Consider the following 19,825-nt stretch of genomic DNA (forward strand, 5'->3'; position numbering starts at 1 on the left):
CAGACGAGCCTGGACGCTCTCTCCGGGTGCTCTCACCCCTTCCCCTCGTTGGCCTAACTCAACTAGTCAACTATCTGCCCAAGCGCTTTGAGTCAGGAGGGCTCCCACTTGAATTCCCCTTGTTAGGGTGTCCGTGTGCTTTCTCTCGTGCTTTCTAATGAAATAGTTGGACTGGGTATTGTTAACCTTAATTTCTTGTGTATTTTCAGTTTGGTGTCGAGTGCTCACTGCTTCAGGCTCTTTTTGTGCCTTCGTAAATATAATTTGAAGACTTTAACAATCCGATTTTCAGTTACTGAGATGAACATGATTCTGTGTCCCGTTACCTGAACAAGTATTTGTTAATCCTTTGTTACTGGCATGATGTATGTGGTGGTTAAAAATCCACCCTGTGGTTTGCATTCTGGGGCGTTTGCATAATGGGTGAGTGTAACAGGGCAGGACTGCCAAAGACTAGGAGAAGGAACTAGCACAGTTCTCTGTAGATTGTGAAGTTCTGGTAACTTTCTTCTGGAAATTGTCTGTATAACATCTTTGAGACACGGTTTTACAGTTTTCGTGCTTCCACTAGTATTCAACCTGTTGATGTTGGACAGCTCCTTGAACTCAATTCCCTCTGATTTGTGCACATTGACTGTAACTCCACCCTCTTGTACATCATAGATTATAAATACAAGAAATGCAAAACACCAGGCTCTAGGGGTGAAGGGCAGATCCAACCCAGAATTCTGTTCATAGACTTTGCTTGATAGTCTTTATGTTTGTAAAATTATCTCCCTGGGAGAAACTTCTTGGAAAAAAAAAAAAGCAAACTACCTCATTTGTTGAGTTTTCTTTTTCTTTTTTTCTTTTCTCTTATTACAAAACTCTAAAGGTTTTACTCACTTTGTCTGATGATGATGAAGAGTAAATTCACGATGACCCTAAGCAGTTAAAGATTCGTTTACAATAGTGTCTTATCATGTTAAATTTTCATCATGCTGAATTGTCTTGAATAAGTTCTCTTCAATGCAGGTGGGAGATACTCTTCTAAATGTTGTATAGAGAGACGATCAGAGATGGCTTTTTCTCCTAAGAACTCAAGTAATAATAGTGTTCTTAACCTTAGAAACTTTACAGTTTCTGTTCTCTTCATTCCTGAAATGTTAGTTCCTCGGCGCCCTTCTCATTGCTCAGCTTAAATGTAATCTCTTCAGAGACTTCCCCTGATGACTCTAACTAAAGTCACTCTTTACACTCTCATAATTTCCTATTCCACCATGTTTTATTTTCTCAATTGAAGGCGTTATTGTATCAAATGACATTTTCTTATATATTTTACTGGTTTTTTTTTTTTTTTTGTCTCGTCTCTGCTTTGTAGAGTGTAAGCCATTTCTTTAGCAGTTGGCATATACTGGACCGTCAGTATTTTTAAATGAATAAAATGCTCTTTTTGCATTCATTACCAAAGTAGTATAATCTAGGTAAAAGTAAGTTAGTGTTAGTTTTTCAGTCGTGTCCAATTCTTTGCGACCCCATGGACTGCAGCCTGCAGATAGCCCCTCTGTCCATGAAATTCTCCAGTCGAAAATACTGGAGTGGGTGACCATTCCCTTCTCCAGGGGATCTTCCCCACCCAGGGATCGAATCCAGGTCTCCTACATTGCAGCAGATTCATTACTGTTTGAGCCACCATAATCTATGTAAAAGCCTACCTTAAATGATGTATTCCAGTAACTGAAATTTGCTAACTAAAATCCTTGTCTTGGTACACTGACATTTTAAAAATGGTGATTCCTAACCATCATTGGGTTATCCATTATAACCTCTAACCATTATCCCTCTAAGAATCTAATGAAAATTATTGATTTTTCCCCGAGGAAAAATGCCCATACTTTTTGTACATACATCAAGAATTTGAGTATCAACTCAGAGAAACCACAGAATCCAGAAACCCCTGCTCTGCAGAAAGGGATAGACCTGATTATTTGAAAATTCATGTCATCCGTGTCTTAAAATTGTGTCATTATAGCTTCCATCTCTGCCCATTGGCATATATAAAATGAGCATTGTCCCTTTTCCACATGACAGCCATTAAGATAGTCTTTAGCAAATATTAATGATGTACCCTTTAACATAGCTTACACACAGTATATAAATACTGTTTAATTCTTTAAAAAAAAAAAACGCCAAATCCCTGGCTTGAGGAACTCACAGTTTAGTATAGGGGAAAAAAACATTGAATAAGTGCAAAAAAGTATCAATTGCAGGTACTCAAATCCTTGCAGGGAAAGGAGGAGACACATGTTAGAATGGTTGGTTTTATTGGTGTCTCAAGAAAAGTGTTATGGAAGAGAAGACCCTTTTCTTTTTTTTTTATTTTGGTAATAGCTTTCTTGGGATATAATTCACATACCATGCAGTTCATGTGTTGAAACTGTGTGACTGCATCAAAAGATACTCAACCTCGCTTATTATTAGAGAAATTCAGATCAAAACTACAATGAGGTATCAACTCACACTCGTCAGAATCAGTTCAGTTCAGTCACTAAGTCGTGTCTGACTCTGCAGCCCCATGGACTGCAGCACTCCAGGATTCTCCGTCCATCACCAACTCCCGGAGTTTACTCAAACTCATGTCCATCAAGTCGGTGATGCCATCCAACCATCTCATCCTTTGTCGTCCCCTTCTCCTCCTGCCTTCACTCTTTCCCAGCATCGGGGTCTTTTCCAATGAATCAGTTCTGGTCAGAATGTCCATCATCAAAAAATCTGCAAACAATAAATGCTGGAGAGGCTGTGGAGAAAAGGGACGCCTCTTGCACTGTTAGTGGGAGTGTAAACTGATACAGTCATTATGGAAAACAGTATAGCGGTTCCTTTAAAAACTAGGAATAAAACTACCATATGCACTGACCATACCAAGTGCTGATGAGGATGCAAAGCAACTGAAACTCGCATATTGCTTGTAATGATGTAGAATGGTACAACCACGTTGGAAAACAGTTTGGTAAATGCATTTTAATAAAATGAAACATATGCTTACCACATTAAAAAAAAAAAGAAACTACCATGTGACCCAACAATCCCACTGCTGGGTGTATACCCTGAGGAAATCATAGTTGAAAAAGACACATGTACCCCAGTGTTCATCGTAGCACTATAATAGCTAGGACATGGAAGCAACCTAGATGTCCATCAACATATGCTTGGGTAAAGAAGCTGTGGTACACATACACAATGGAATATTACTCAGCCATAAAAGGACACACAGTTGACTCAGTTCTAATGAGGTGGATGAACCTAGAGCCTATTTTACAGAGTGAAGTAAGTCAAAAAGAGGAAAGCAAATATCATATATTAATGCATATACATAGAATCTAGAAGATGGTACTGATGAACCTATTTGCAGAGCATCATTGGAGACACAGACATAGAGAACAGACTTGTAGACACAATGGGGGAAGGAGAGGGTGGGACACATTGAGAGAATAGCATGCAAACATATATACACTGCCATATGTAAAATAGATAGCCAGTGGAAATTTACGTATGACACAGGGAACTCAACCCCGTGCTCTCTGACAACCTAGAGAGGTGGGATGGGTGGGAGGCGGGAGGAAGGTTCAAGAGGAAAGGGACATATGTATACCTATGACTGATTCATGTTGGCATATGGCAGAAACCAACACAATATTGTAAAGCAGTTATGCTCCAATTAAAAATAAATTTTAGAAAAAGAAGTAGCCATTTGCAGCAATATGAATGGGCCTAAGAATATTACGCTTAGTGAAAAAAGTCAGAGACAAATACTATGTGATATCACTTATATGTGAAATCTAAAAAATAACATGAATGTGTATGCAAAACAGAAACAGAACCACAGATATAGAAAATAAACTTGTGGTTACCAAACAGGAGAGGAAAGAGGGGAGGGATAAATTAAGGGTATGAGATTAACAGATGAAAACTACTATGTATTAAATATAAAATAGATAAACAACAAGGATATACTGTATAGCACAGAGAATTATAGCCATTATCTTGTAAAAAACCTATAATGGAGTATAATCTGCAAAATGTGGAATCATTGTGCTGTACATCTGAAATAATATTGTAAATCAACTATACATCAATAAAAAAGTAAGCAAAAAAAAAAGCGTGTGACTGGTTTTTAGCGTGGTCACAGAGTTGTGCAATCATCACTGCTATCAATTTTAGAACACTTTATCATTCCCGCCCCCCTCCAAACCATCTTTAGCCATCTTTAGCCCCACCGCTACCCCTTCAGCCTTCAGTTCAGTTGAGTCATTCAGTTGTGCCTGGCTCTTTGTGATCCCATGAACTACACCAGGCTTCCCTGTCCTTCATTCAGAACAATCCCTGAGTTTGCTCAAAGCCATATCCATCAAGTCGGTGATGCCATCCAACCATCTCATCCTCTCTCGTCCCCTCCTCCTCCTGCCTTCAGTCTTTCCCAGCATCAGGGTCTTTTCTAATGAGTCAGTTCTTTGCATCAGGTGGCCAAAGTATTGGAGCTTCCTAGGCAACCATTAATCTTCTGTCTATAGATTTGCCTGCTATGGGCATTTCATGTAAATGGAATCATACAATGTGTGATCTTTTGTGACTGGTTTCCTTCACATAGCATGTTTTTAAGTTTCATCCATGTTGTAGCGTGTATCAGTGCTTCATTGCTTTTCATGGCTGAATAATATTCCATTATGTGGAATATTCCATCTACATTTTATTCATTTATTAGTTGGGCATTTGGGGTTTTGATGATTATGAGTAATGCCACTGTTAACATCTGTGTACACATTTTTGTGTGGATATATGCTTTCATTTCTCTTGAATATATGCATTTGGGAAATGTGAACATTTTAGTGTGGCTGGAACTAAGAGTGGAATTTCGCTCATATTATTACTCTGTGAGCAGTTTTGAGGAACTGCTAGATTGTTTTCCAAAGTATCTGCATCATTTTACATTCCCACCGTTAATGTGTGAGGATTCCAATTTCTCCACATACTCTCTGACATTTGTTATTGCCAGCCTTTTTCTTATAGCCATCCTAACAGGTGTGAAGTGCTATCTTATTGTGGGTTTTTTTTTTTTTTTTGTATTTCCATGATGACTAACAACTTTAATATATTTTCATGTGTTTATAGGCCGTTTGTGTAACAACTTGGAGAAATGTCTGTTCAGACTTTTGCCCATTTTTAAATTGGGTTTCTTTATTGTTGAATTATAAGAATTCTTTATGTATTTTAGTTACAAGTTCATTATCAGATATGTGATTTGCAAATATTTTCTTCAACTCTTCACTTTCTTGATGGTGTCCTCTTAAGGAAAGTTTTTAATTTTGATGAAGTCTAACTTATTTACCTTCTTCTTTTCTGCTTTTGGTGTCAGATCTAAAAATATAATTGCCAGATCCGAGGTTATGAAGATTTATGCCCATGTCTTCAAGTTTTATAGTATTTACTCATATTTAATCCTTTGATCCATTTTGAGTTAATTTTTGCTTTTGATATGAGGAAAAGTCCAACTTCATATGGATATACAGTTATCCTAGCATTATTTGTTGAAAAGAATATTCTGTTTACATTGAATTTTTTTAACACCCTTGTTGAAATTCAGTTGACTAAGTGTGAGAGCTTATTTCTGGAGTCTCAATTCTGTCCCATTGATAAAAATCAGATATAGAATATATACCTGTCCTTATGTCAGTACCACACTGCCTTGATTACTGAAGCTTTGTAGTTAAAATTTGAGATCATAAATTGTTAAGTCTCCATACTATGTTCTTTTATTATCAAGATTGATTTCTGAGTGCTGTGGCTCAGGATTTCCATACACATTTTAGGATTAGCTTGTCAATTTCTGCAAAAACCAGCTGGGATTTTGATTGTGTGGAATCTAAATCATTTTGAAGAGTATTGCCATCTTAATAACAATAAGTCTTTTAATCTATGAATAGGATTTTAAAAAATTTATTTAGGTCTTTAATTGATTTCAGGCTTCCCTGATAACTCAGTTGGTAAAGAAATCCGCCTGCAATGAATAGACCCCAGTTTGATTCCTGGATTGGGAAGATCTGCTGGAGAAGGGATAGGCTACCCATTTCAGTACTCTTGGGCTTCCCTTGTGGCTCAGCTGGTAAAGAAACCGCCTGCAATTTGGGATACCTGGGTTCAATCCGTGGGTTGGGAAGATCCCCTGGAAGAGGGAAAGGCTACCCACTCCAGTATTCTGACCTAGAGAATTCCATGGACTATATAGTCTGTGGGGTCGCAAAGAGTCGGACACAACTGAGCGACTTTCAGTAGTTTTCAGTGTACAAGAATTCTTTTGTTAAGTATATTCCTAAGTATTTTATTCTTTTTGATGTTATTGTAAATTGAATTATTTTATTAATTTTAAGATTATTCATTACTCAGTTTTAGAAACACAGTCTTTGTGTATTAATACTGTATTCTGTAGACTTGCTGAATTGTTTATTGGCTGTGGTAAATGATCATGTTGTCTACAAACAGAGATCGTGTTACTTCTTTCTTTCCTACCTACAGGCCTTTTCTTTTTCTTGCCTAACTGCCTGGGCTACAACCTCTGCTGCTGCTAAGTCACGTCAGTCATGTCCAACTCTGTGAGATCCCATAGATGGCAGCCCACCAGGCTCCCCCCGTCCCCGGGATTCTCCAGGCAAGAATGCTGGAGTGGGTTGCCATTTCCTTCTCCAATGCATGAAAGTGAAAAGTGACAGTGAAGTCGCTCAGTCGTGTCCGACTCTTCGTGACCCCACGGGCTGTAGCCTACCAGGCTCCTTCGTCCATGTCCATGGGATTTTCCAGGCAAGAGTACTAGAGTGGGTTGCCATTGCCTTCTCCGGGGCTAGAACCTCTAGGACGTGTCAAATAGAAATAGTGAAGAGTGAACATCCTTAATTGTTCCTAATCTTAAGAAAGCTTTCATACCATTAAGGATACTGCTAGCTATGGATGCATTAATAGAACTAAAGAATTTTAAAAAGGGGGTCTGTTGAGTATTTTTATTATGAAGGGATTGAATTGAATTTTGTCAATTGCTTTTTCTGTCTGTTAAGTGACCATGGGGTTTTTGTCCTTCATTCTATGGATATGATACATAACATAATTGATTTTTTGGATGTTAAAACCTTGCTTTTTTTTTTTTTTTTTTTTTTACTAAATTGAGGAGGTAATTCTAACGTGTTTTTATTAGCCAGATTAAGAAGAATATTTCAGGCAGAGGGAACACAGCAAAATCAACACCCAGAGCTTTGAAATAGCTTTAGAGTTGTAAGAGATGAGACCAGCTGCCAAATTGTAAAGATTCTTTTTCATGCCATACTTAAGGAGTTTGGATATTATTCTAAAGATAGGTGAGGCCATTGTGAGTTTGTTAGTAGAAGAGAAACTTAAATCTGAAAGGACATCTTGACAACAGTGTAGAAGCTGTATCAGTGAGGGTTTCTTCAGGGAAAATAATGTTGCAGTAGTCCATTTGAGACATCATGAACATCATTAAGCCAGTGTCTTTGGGCCCTTCAGTTTAGGATTCTAGTGATAAGTAACAGAAAATTCAGCTGAGTTGTCAAGTTTAAAGGAGGATGTGTTGATTAGTGCACATGAAAGGACTTTGTGTTAAGATTGGCCTCCTGTTGGTTTGATCCAGAGATTCACAACCCCATCAGGACTTCTGTCTGGTTTTCTTTGTTCTTTTTACTTCTGGGTTTCTTGTCATGTTGGCTCTGTCTCTCAGTGTAGCAACAATAGTTGCAACAGTTCCAGATATTACCTCACATTTAATAGTTCAGAGAAAGAATGTTTCTTTTCTTTTGAACTCTTCCTTCTCTCCCATCTCACTTTTATCCCCCCACCCCCAGTTCTTTCCCAGTAGTTCCAGCTAATATATCCATCCATTTTATTGACTTGAGTAAAGTTATTTGCAGTGCTCTGGGTAGAAAGACTATGCTGACCCACTGTGTAGTTGGGAGTGGTTCCCAGAGGGAAATAGGGATACTGGAGGAAGGAGGAGTAAATGGAGCAGGGGAAGTGTCCACATTGAACAGGAGGGACAGGAAGAATTTTAAGAGACATTTTTACCTAGAAGTGGAATTTGAGACAGAGGGAGGCATCTTGAATTATTCTCAGCTTATTGGCTTAGGTGACTATATAGATGGTGACACCCTTTACAAAATAGTAATGAAGCAAAATAGATTAAAGGGGAAAGGCAACGAGTTCAGAAATTTGTAGACTAGTATCACATCGCCTTTTTCCATCTTTTTTCCTACGTGACATCCCTAGGTCCCACATCCATTCCTCATGTGACATAGTTTCAAGTATCTAAGTATGGCCCTCTTAGAAGGCAAACAATAGCAAGTGTAAGCCTGGTATCTCATGGAAGAGCAGCCTATTGTGTGCCCCATCCCCCTTTTTAGGGGGTTCCCTGGTGGCTCCAGCAGTTAAGAATCTGCCTGCCAGTGCAGGAGACTCACTTCCTGACCCAGGGATAGATACTGGAGCAGGAGGAAATGGCAACATGCTCCAGTATTCTTGCTTGGGGAATCCATGAGCAGAGGATCCTGGCAGACTACAGTCCATGGGGTTGCAAAGAGCTGGACTTGACTTAGTGACTAAACGCATATCCCCCTTTTTAAAACTCTTTACTTCTATTAATACATCCTGGGGGTTACTTTAGATTGTGGGTGTTACTTGCTGATTTTGCTGTGTATTAGAATTTTAAACTTCTTTCTTTCTTTTTTTTTTTTAAAGGAGCTACTCCTATAGGTTTGTCCATTTTGTACATTCTCTTGGTGTTTTGGAACCAAATAGAGTGATATAGCCTTCCTTGTTGCATTTTGTCTCAATTTGATCCAGAATTCTAGCCTCTTGACATTTCTTCAGAACATTTATTGTTTCATTCATTGTATTTGTTTTTACCATCTCAGCTATATATCATTCTTGATTTTTAAAAAACCTTTTTTTGTTAAAGACATTTTCAAACATAAGAAAAAGTAAATAGAGTAGTATAATAAGAGGACTCCACATCCTCCTGCTTCAACAACCATCATCTTGTATCATGGATATCCCCACTTACTTTCCCCCCTATGCAAATAGCAAATCCCAGACAATGGGATTTCATTTCATCCTTAAGTATTTTTGTATACATCTCTAAAGCATAAGAAAACAAAATTTATTTTAAAAATAAGGCGAAACACCCCAAGACACATATTAATCAAATTAACAAAGATCAAACACAAAGAACAAATATTAAAAGCAGCAAGGGAGAAACAACAAATAACACACAAAGGGATTCCCATAAGGATAACAGCTGATCTATCAATAGAAACCCTCCAGGCCAGAAGGGAATGGCAGGACGTACTGAAAGTAGTGAAAGAGAATAACCTACAACCTAGATTACTGTATCCAGCAAGGAGCTCATTCAGATATGAAGGAGAATTCAAAAGCTTTACAGATAAGCAAAAGCTGAGAGAATTCAGCACCACCAAACCAGCTCTTCAACAAATGCTAAAGGATCTTCTCTAGACAGGAAATGCAGAAAGGTTGTATAAACATGAACCCAAAACAACAAAGTAAATGGCAACGGGACCACACCTATCAATAATTACCTTAAATGTAAATGGGTTGAATGCCCCAACCAAAAGACAAAGATTGGCTGAATGGATACAAAAACAAGACCCCTATATATGCTGTGTACAAGAGACCCACCTCAAAACAAGAGACACATACAGACTAAAAGTGAAGGGCTGGAAAAAAATATTTCACGCAAACGGAGACCAAAAGAAAGCAGGAGTTGCAATACTCATATCAGATAAAATAGACTTTCAAATAAAGGATGTGAAAAGAGATAAAGAAGGACACTACATAATGATCAAAGGATCAATCCAAGAAGAAGATATAACAATTATAAATATATATGCACCCAACATAGGAGCACTGCAATATGTACGGCAAACACTAACGAGTATGAAAGAGGAAACTAATAGTAACACAATAATAGTGGGAGACTTTAATACCCCACTCACAACTATGGATAGATCAACTAAACAGAAAATTAACAAGGAAACACAAACCTTAAATGACACAATGGACCAGCTAGACCTAATTGATATCTATAGGACATTTCACCCCAAAACAATCAACTTCACCTTTTTCTCAAGTGCACACGGAACCTTCTCCAGAATAGATCACATCCTGGGCCATAAATCTGGTCTTGGAAAATTCAAAAAAATTGAAATCATTCCAGTCATCTTTTCTGACCACAGTGCAGTAAGATTAGGTCTCAATTACAGGAAAAAAATTGTTAAAAATTCAAACATATGGAGGCTAAATAACACGCTTCTGAATAATCAACAAATCATAGAAGAAATCAAAAAAGAAATCAAAATATGTATAGAAATGAATGAAAATGAAAACACAACAACCCAAAACCTATGGGACACTGTAAAAGCAGTGCTAAGGGGAAGGTTCATAGCATTACAGGCTTACATCAAGAAACAAGAAAAAAGCCAAATAAATAACCTAACTCTACACCTAAAGCAATTAGAGAAGGAAGAAATGAAGAACCCCAGGGTTAGCAGAAGGAAAGAAATCTTAAAAATCAGGGCAGAAATAAATGCAATAGAAACTAAAGAGACCATAGCAAAAATCAACAAAGCTAAAAGCTGGTTTTTTGAAAAAATAAACAAAATTGACAAACCATTAGCAAGACTCATTAAGAAACAAAGAGAGAAGAACCAAATTAACAGAATTAGAAATGAAAATGGAGAGATCACAACAGACAACACTGAAATACAAAGGATCATAAGAGACTACTACCAGCAGCTCTGTGCCAACAAAATGGACAACTTGGATGAAATGGACAAATTCTCAGAAAAGTATAACTTTCCAAAACTGAACCAGGAAGAAATAGAAGATCTTAACAGACCCATCACAAGCAAGGAAATCGAAACTGTAATCAAAAATCTTCCAGCAAACAAAAGCCCAGGACCAGATGGCTTCACAGCTGAATTCTACCAAAAATTTAGAGAAGAGCTAACACCTATCTTACTCAAACTCTTCCAGAAAATTGCAGATGAAGGTAAGCTTCCAAACTCATTCTATGAGGCCACCATCACCCTAATTCCAAAACCAGACAAAGATGCCACAAAAAAGGAAAACTACAGGCCAATATCACTGATGAACATAGATGCAAAAATCCTTAACAAAATTCTAGCAAACAGAATCCAACAACATATTAAAAAAATCATACACCATGACCAAGTGGGCTTTATCCCAGGAATGCAAGGATTCTTTAATATCTGCAAATCAATCAATGTAATACACCACATTAACAAATTGAAAGATAAAAACCATATGATTATCTCAATAGATGCAGAGAAAGCCTTTGACAAAATTCAACGTCCATTTATGATTAAAACTCTCCAGAAAGCAGGAATAGAAGGAACATAACTCAACATAATAAAAGCTATATATGACAAACCCACAGCAAGCATCACCCTCAATGGTGAAAAATTGAAAGCATTTCCCCTGAAATCAGGAACAAGACAAGGGTGCCCACTCTCACAACTACTATTCAACATAGTGTTGGAAGTTTTGGCCACAGCAATCAGAGCAGAAAAAGAAGTAAAAGGAATCCAGATAGGAAAAGAAGAAGTGAAACTCTCGCTGTTTGCAGATGACATGATCCTCTACATAGAAAACCCTAAAGACTCTTCCAGAAAATTACTAGAGCTAATCAATGAATATAGTAAAGTTGCAGGATATAAAATTAACACACAGAAATCCCTTGCATTCCTGTATGCTAACAATGAAAAAACAGAAAGAGAAATTAAGGAAACAATACCATTCACCATTGCAACAAAAAGAATAAAATACTTAGGAGTATATCTACCTAAAGAAACAAAAGACCTATACATAGAAAACTATAAAACACTGATGAAAGAAATCAAAGAGGACACAAACAGATGGAGAAACATACCGTGTTCATGGATTGGAAGAATCAATATTGTCAAAATGGCTATTCTACCCAAAGCAATCTATAGATTCAATGCAATCCCTATCAAGCTACCAACGGTATTTTTCACAGAACTAGAACAAAGAATTTCACAATTTGTATGGAAATACAAAAAACCTCGAATAGCCAAAGTAATCTTGAGAAAGAAGAATGGAACTGGAGGAATCAACCTGCCTGACTTCAGACTCTACTACAAAGCCACAGTCATCAAGACAGTATGGTACTGGCACAAAGACAGAAATATAGATCAATGGAACAGAATAGAAAGCCCAGAGATAAATCCACGAACCTATGGACACCTTATCTTTGACAAAGGAGGCAAGGATATACAATGGAAAAAAGACAACCTCTTTAACAAGTGGTGCTGGGAAAACTGGTCAACCACTTGTAAAAGAGTGAAACGAGAACACTTTCTAACACCATACACAAAAATAAACTCAAAATGGATTAAAGATCTAAATGTAAGACCAGAAACTATGAAACTCCTAGAGGAGAACATAGGCAAAACACTCTCCGACATAAATCACAGCAAGATCCTCTATGACCCACCTCCCAGAATATTGGAAATAAAAGCAAAACTAAACAAATGGGACCTAATGAAACTTAAAAGCTTTTGCACTACAAAGGAAACTATAAGTAAGGTGAAAAGGCAGCCCTCAGATTGGGAGAAAATAATAGCAAATGAAGCAACAGACAAAGGATTAATCTCAAAAATATACAAGCAACTCCTGCAGCTCAACTCCAGAAAAATAAATGACCCAATCAAAAAATGGGCCAAAGAACTAAACAGACATTTCTCCAAAGAAGACATACAGATGGCTAACAAACACATGAAAAGATGCTCAACATCACTCATTATTAGAGAAATGCAAATCAAAACCACAATGAGGTACCATTACACGCCAGTCAGGATGGCTGCTATCCAAAAGTCTACAAGCAATAAATGCTGGAGAGGGTGTGGAGAAAAGGGAACCCTCTTACACTGTTGGTGGGAATGCAAACTAGTACAGTCGCTATGGAAAACAGTGTGGAGATTTCTTAAAAAACTGGAAATAGAACTGCCATATGACCCAGCAATCCCACTTCTGGGCATACACACTGAGGAAACCAGATCTGAAAGAGACACGTGCACCCCAATGTTCATCGCAGCACTGTTTATAATAGCCAGGACATGGAAGCAACCTAGATGCCCATCAGCAGATGAATGGATAAGGAAGCTGTGGTACATATACACCATGGAATATTACTCAGCCGTTAAAAAGAATTCATTTGAATCAGTCCTAATGAGATGGATGAAACTGGAGCCCATTATACAGAGTGAAGTAAGCCAGAAAGATAAAGAACATTACAGCATACTAACACATATATATGGAATTTAGAAAGATGGTAACGATAACCCTATATGCAAAACAGAAAAAGAGACACAGAAATACAGAACAGACTTTTGAACTCTGTGGGAGAAGGTGAGGGTGGGATGTTTCAAAAAAACAGCATGTATACTGTCTATGGTGAAACAGATCACCAGCCCAGGTGGGATGCATGAGACAAGTGCTCGGGCCTGGTGCACTGGGAAGACCCAGAGGAATTGGGTGGAGAGGGAGGTGGGAGGGGGGATCGGGATGGGGAATACGTGTAAATCTATGGCTGATTCATATCAATGTATGACAAAACCCACTGAAATGTTTTGAAGTAATTAGCTCCAACTAGTAAAAAAAAAATTTTTTTTTTAAAATATAGGTGCAATATCATTATCGGACCTGAAAGTCAGTAATTCGTTAATGTCATGAAATCAGTATTCAAATTTCTCTCACTGCCTCATTTTTTTTTTCATGAATTCCCTTGATAGTGATTAGCATATCTTCTTGATCATTCACATTATCTAAAAAAATCTGTCAGTCTTTTGAAACTGCTCTTAAGGTCACCCCATTCTGTTCTTTGAAACCCATTTGTGTACAATCATTCAACCAGTTGGTTTGATTGCTTTACTCCATCTTATTCTGTCCAGTATAGCATTATGTTCTGCATGCTTCCTTTCTTCCCCCTTCTTTGTATTCTCAACATAGAATCCATACTAATCCTGTTAAAGCTTAAGTCTCCCTCCACAGAACCCTCCAGTGTCTTCCTGACTCACTCAGATGAAAAGACAAAGTCTGTACGCGACCCACAAGGCCTACTTAATCCTCTTCTGTTTCCTTCTGCGTTGCCGGCTTTCTCCTTCTGCTCTAACCACACTGGCGTCCTCCTCACTATGATTTGAACATTCCAGGTGCGCTCTCACCTCAGGGCCTTTGCATTTGTTGTTTCCTCTGCCTGAAATGCTCTTCCTTAGACAGCTGTGTGCACTTCCTTTATCTTATTTATGTCTTAACTTAAAAGACATCTCCCGAGCCTTCTCTGGATACTCTTGCTAAATCTTTACTTTCCCCCAATACCTTTACCTGCTTCATTTTTTCTCTTAGTATTTATCATTACCTCGTGTATCATCTCTTTTCTGGTTGAGATAGGAGGCTCCATGAAGGTCAGGATTTCTGTTTTGTTCACTGCAGTATCTCCAGCTTTAGATCAGGCCCGCACACAGTAGAAAATCATTAAAGAATTTAATCAATAAATTAAAGAATTAGAGAATTAAACAAATTAATGAACATTGGCTCCCAAGGATCATGGTTTCCTCTATTAACATTTATAAACCATTATTGTTTAGTTGCTAAGTCGTGTCCAGTTCTTTTGCAACCCAATGGACTGTAGCATGCCAGGTTCATCTGTCCATGGGATTTCCCAGGCAAGAATACTTGAGTGGGTTCCCATTTATTATTATTTATGGCTGCATCTCATATTGTGCATGCATATGATAGACTGTTAGGATTCCAGTAAGTTATATTCATGAAGTATTTTTTTTTTTTTTGTGGCCAGGTTTGTTTTTCTTTGAAATCAAAGGGGAGAAAATATCAATTTCTCTGGAATCACTAAAGCAGTGGTACTGATTTATAAACAGGGTGGACAATACAAATACAGAATTAGTTATACCTAAATTTGAATCTGATACTGTGCACCTATTTTTGAGACTATTTTAATTGAAGTATAGTTGATTTACAATATTGCATTAATTCCTGCTTTTCGAAGTGATTCAGTTATACCTGTATATACATTTTAAAATATTCTTTTCCTTTTCAGTTTGTCATTGGATACTGAATATAGGTCTGTGTGCTATAAAGTAGGACCTTGTTTATCTGTTCCGTGTGTAATAGTTTGCATCTGCAAACCCCAGCCTCCCACTGCATCCTTCCCCCAACCCTCCCCCTTGGTAACCACAACTCTGTTCTCTGTGTCTGTGAGTCTGTTTTTTTGTAGATAGGTTCATTTGTATCATATTTTAGATTCCACTTATAAGTGATATCATATGGTATTTGTCTTTCCCTTTCTGAATTCACTTAGTATGATAATCTGTAGGTCCACCTGCATTGCTATAAGTGGCATTATTTCATTCTTTCTAGTGGCTGAGTGATGTTCCATTGTGTGTATGGACCGCATCTTCATCCGTTAATCTATCGGTGGACGCTGAGGTTGCTTCCTTGTCTTGGCTGTTGTGAATAGTGCTGCTGTGAACATAGGGTTCATGTATCTTTTTGGATTAGAGTTTTGTCAGGATATATGCCTAGAAGTGGGATTTCTATAGTTCAAATATTTTCTCCCACTCTGTAGGTAGTCTTTTTGTTTTATTTATGGTTTCTTTTGGTATGGTTTCATTTGTTTATTTTTGTTTTTATTTCTATTGCCTTGCAGAGAAGGCAATGGCAACCCACTCCAGTACTCTTGCCTGGAAAATCCCATGGATGGAGGAGCCTGGTAGGCTACAGTCCATGGGGTTGCACAGAGTCGGACACGACTGAAGTGATCTTAGTAGCAGCAGCAGCAGCTATTGCCTTAGGTCAGCAGACTGGCCTCAGGAAACATTGATACAACTTATGTCAGAGAGTGTTTTGCCTGTCATCTCTTCTAGGAGTTTTGTGGTGTCATGTCTTATGTTTAAGTATTTCAGCCATTTTGAGTTAATTTTTGTGTATGGTAAGAGAATGTGTTCTAACTTCATTGATTTACATGTGGCTGTCCGGTTTTCCCAATACCACTTGCTGAAGAAAGTCTTTCCCCCGTTATTCTTGCCTCCTTTGTTGAGGATTAATTGACCATACGTGTACGAGTTTCTTTCTGGGCTCTCTATTCTGTTCCATTGATCAATGTGTCTGTTTTTGTGCTAATACTATGATTTTTTGATTACTGTAGCTTTGTAGTATTGTCGGAAGTCTGGGAGAGTTATGCCTTCTATTTTGTTCTTCTCCCTCAAGATTGCATTGGGAATTCTTGGTCTTTTATGGTTCTAAATAAATCTCAGGATTATTTGTTCTAGTTCTGTGAAAAATGTCACTTTGATAGGAATAACATTAAATCTATAGGTTGCTTTGGGTAGTATGGCCATTTTAACAATATTAATTCTTCCAATCCAAGAGCATGGGATATCTTTGTATTTCTTTGAGTCATCTTCAATTTCCTTTATTAATGTTTTATAGCTCTTAGTGTGTAAATCTTTCACCACCTTGCTTAGATTTATTCCTAGGTATTTTATTTTGGGGAGTGCAATTTTGAAAGTTATTGGTTTTTTTTGTTTTTTTTTTTTACATTCCCTTTCTGATATTTCATTGTTGACAGAAATATATCTGATTTCTGCATGTTAATCTTATGTCCTGCTACCTTGCTGAATTTCTCAGTTCTAGTTTTTGTATGGAGTCTTTCAGTTCAGTTCAGTCGCTCAGTCATGTCCGACTCTTTGTGACCCCATGAATTGCAGCAAGCCAGGCCTCCCTGTCCATCACCAACTCCCGGAGTTTACTCAAACTCATGCCCATCGAGTCGGTGATGCCATCCAGCCATCTCATCCTCTGTCGTCCCCTTCTCCTCCTGCCCCCAGTCCCTCCCAGCATCAGGGTCTTTTCCAACGAGTCAGCTCTTCGCATGAGGTGGCCAAAGTATTGGAGTTTCAGCTTCAGCATCAGTCCTTCCAATGAACACCCAAGACTTATCTCCTTCAGGATGGACTGGTTGGATCTCCTTGCAGTCCAAGGGACTCTCAAGAGTCTTCTCCAACACCATAGTTCAGAAGCATCAATTTTTCGGCACTCAGCTTTCTTCACAGTCCAACTCTCACATCCATACATGACCACTGGAAAAACCATAGCCTTGACCAGACGGACCTTTGTTGGCAAAGTAATGTCTCTGCTTTTTAATATGCTATCTAGTTTGGTCATAACTTCCAAGGAGTAAGCGTCTTTTAATTTCATGGCTGCAGTCACCATCTGCAGTGATTTTGGAGCCAAAAAAAATAAAGTCTGACACTGTTTCCACTGTCTCCCCATCTATTTCCCTTGAGGTGATGGGACCAGATGCCATGATCTTAGTTTTCTGAATGTTGAGCTTTAAGCCAACTTTTTCACTCTCCTCTTTCACTTTCATCAAGAGGCTTTTTAGTTCCTCTTCCCTTTCTGCCATAAGGGTGGTGTCATCTGCATATCTGAGATTATTGATATTTCTCCCAGCAATCTTGATTCCAGCTTGTGCTTCTTCCAGCCCAGCGTACTCTGCATATAAGTTAAATAAGCAGGGTGACAATATACAGCCTTGACGTACTCCTTTTCCTATTTGGAACCAGTCTGTTGTTCCATGTCCAGTTCTAACTGTTGCTTCCTCACCTGCATACAGGTTTGTCAACCTGTATGGAGTCTTTAGGGTTTTCTATTAATATATATAATATCATGACATCTGCATATAATGACGATTTTACCTCTTCCCTTCATTTGAATACCTTTTATTTCTTGTCTGATTGCCGTAGCTAGGACTTCCAATGCTGTGTTGAATAGAAGAAGTGAAAGTGGACATCCTTGTCTTGTTCTGGATTTTAGTGGGAAGGCTTTCAGCTTTTCACCACTGAGCGTTGTATTGGCTGTGGGTTTATCATAAGTAGCTTTCAGTATGTTGAGGTATGTTCCCTCTGTACCCACTTTGGTAAGAGGTGTTTTGTTTTGTTTCTTATCATCAACGGATATTAAATTTTGTGAAATGCTTTTTCTGCATCTGTTGAGATGATCATGTGGTTTTTGTCTTCTCATATTTGTTTGCTGTATCACATTGATTTGTGTATGTTGAACCATCCTTGTGAACTTGGGATGAATCCCACTTGGTTGTGGTATATGATCTTTTTTATGTGTTGTTGAATTTGGTTTGCTAATATTTTGTTGAACTTTTGCATCTATATTCATCAAAGATATTGGCCTATAATTTTCTTTTTTGGTGGTGTCTTTGTGTGGTTTTGGTATAAGGGTGATGATAGTGGCTTCATAGAATAGAATATCTTTTGGAGTGTTCCTTCCTCTTCAGTTTTTTGGAAGAGTTTGAGAAGGATCGATATAAGTTCTTATTCATATGTTTGGTAGAATTTGCCTGTGAAGCCATTTGGTCCCAGGCTTTTGTTTTGTACAGAGTTTTTATTTTTTTTCTTTTTTTTTATTAAGAGACAGGGTCTCGCTATGTTGCCCAGGCTGGAGTACAGTGGCTATTCACAGGCGCGATCCCACTACTGATCAGCACGGGAGTTTTTGACCTGCTCCGTTTCCGACCTGGGCCGGTTCACCCCTCCTTAGGCAACCTGGTGGTCCCCCGCTCCCGGGAGGTCACCACATTGATGCCGAACTTAGTGCGGACACCCGATCGGCATAGCGCACTGCAGCCCAGAACTCCTGAGCTCAAGCGATCCTCCAGCCTCAGCCTCCCGAGTAGCTGGGATTACAGGCGCGCGCCACCGCGCCCGGCTGTACAGAGTTTTTAAAGATTCTATCTTTTATTTCTAGTGATTAGTCAGCTCAAATTGTCTGTTTCTTCTTGATTCAATTTTGGTGAGCTGTTTATTTCCAGAAACTTACCTATTTTTCCAAGGTTGTCAAATTTGTTGGCATATAATTTTTCAAAGTATTCTCTTAAGGTTTTTTGTATTTCTGCAGTGTTATTTGTTAAGTCTCCTTATTTCTTATTTTGTTCAGTGAACCTGGTCAGAGGTTTGTCAGTTATGTTTATCCTTTCAAAGAACACGCTCTTGGTTTTATTGATTTTTTTCTTTCAATTTTTTAATCCCTACTTTATTTATTTCCTCTCTGATCTTTATTTCCTTCCTTTACTGACTTTAGATTTTGTTCTTTTTCTGATTCTCTTAAGTGAAAGGTTACGTTGTTTATTTGAGACTTTTCTTTCTTGAGGAAGGCCTGTATCGCTATGAATTTCCTGATTATCACTATGATGTTCCTCTAAGAACTGCTTTTGCTGCATCCCACAGATTTTGTATGGTTGTGTTTTCATTGTCACTTGTCAAGATATTTTTAAATTTCCTCTTTGGTTTTATTATTGGCCCATTGGGTTTTTGGTAGCTTGTTTTTAGTCTCTGTGTAATTGTTTATTTTCTCATTTCTCTTTTCTGTGGTTGCTTTCTAGTTTCATGACATTGTGGTTGGACAAGATGCTTAAGATAATTTCTATACTCTTTGTTGAGGCTTGTTTTGTGCCCTACTGTGTGCTCAGTCCTAGTGAATGTTCCATGTGCACTTGGAAAAAATATGTATTCTGGTTTTTTGGATATAATGTTTTGGAAATTTCAACTAAGTCTAACTGCTCTATTGTATAATCTAGGATCTCTGTTGCATTATTGAGTTTTTTGTCTAGAAGATCTATCCATTGATGTGAGTTGTGTTTTAA

The 19,825-nt window shown here is 38.0% G+C and overlaps 1 protein-coding gene and 1 long non-coding RNA gene across 4 annotated transcripts in view; one reads left to right on the plus strand and one right to left on the minus strand.

Moving 5' to 3' along the window:
- The window catches only part of RIC3 (RIC3 acetylcholine receptor chaperone), a 63,548-nt gene that overhangs the window by 401 nt on the left and 43,322 nt on the right, over nt 1-19,825 (plus strand). The gene's annotated exons all lie outside the window — the stretch shown is intronic.
- Nucleotides 9-18,889, minus strand: LOC122694787. The gene is made up of 3 exons (XR_006341239.1): nt 18,714-18,889; nt 15,350-15,357; nt 9-20 (listed from the first exon to the last, which is right to left on the minus strand). It is a non-coding gene; the product is annotated as an uncharacterized LOC122694787 (long non-coding RNA).

The sequence above is a fragment of the Cervus elaphus genome, chromosome 1 (genome assembly GCF_910594005.1).
Source record: "Cervus elaphus chromosome 1, mCerEla1.1, whole genome shotgun sequence".
In the NCBI taxonomy this organism is placed as follows: domain Eukaryota; kingdom Metazoa; phylum Chordata; class Mammalia; order Artiodactyla; family Cervidae; genus Cervus; species Cervus elaphus.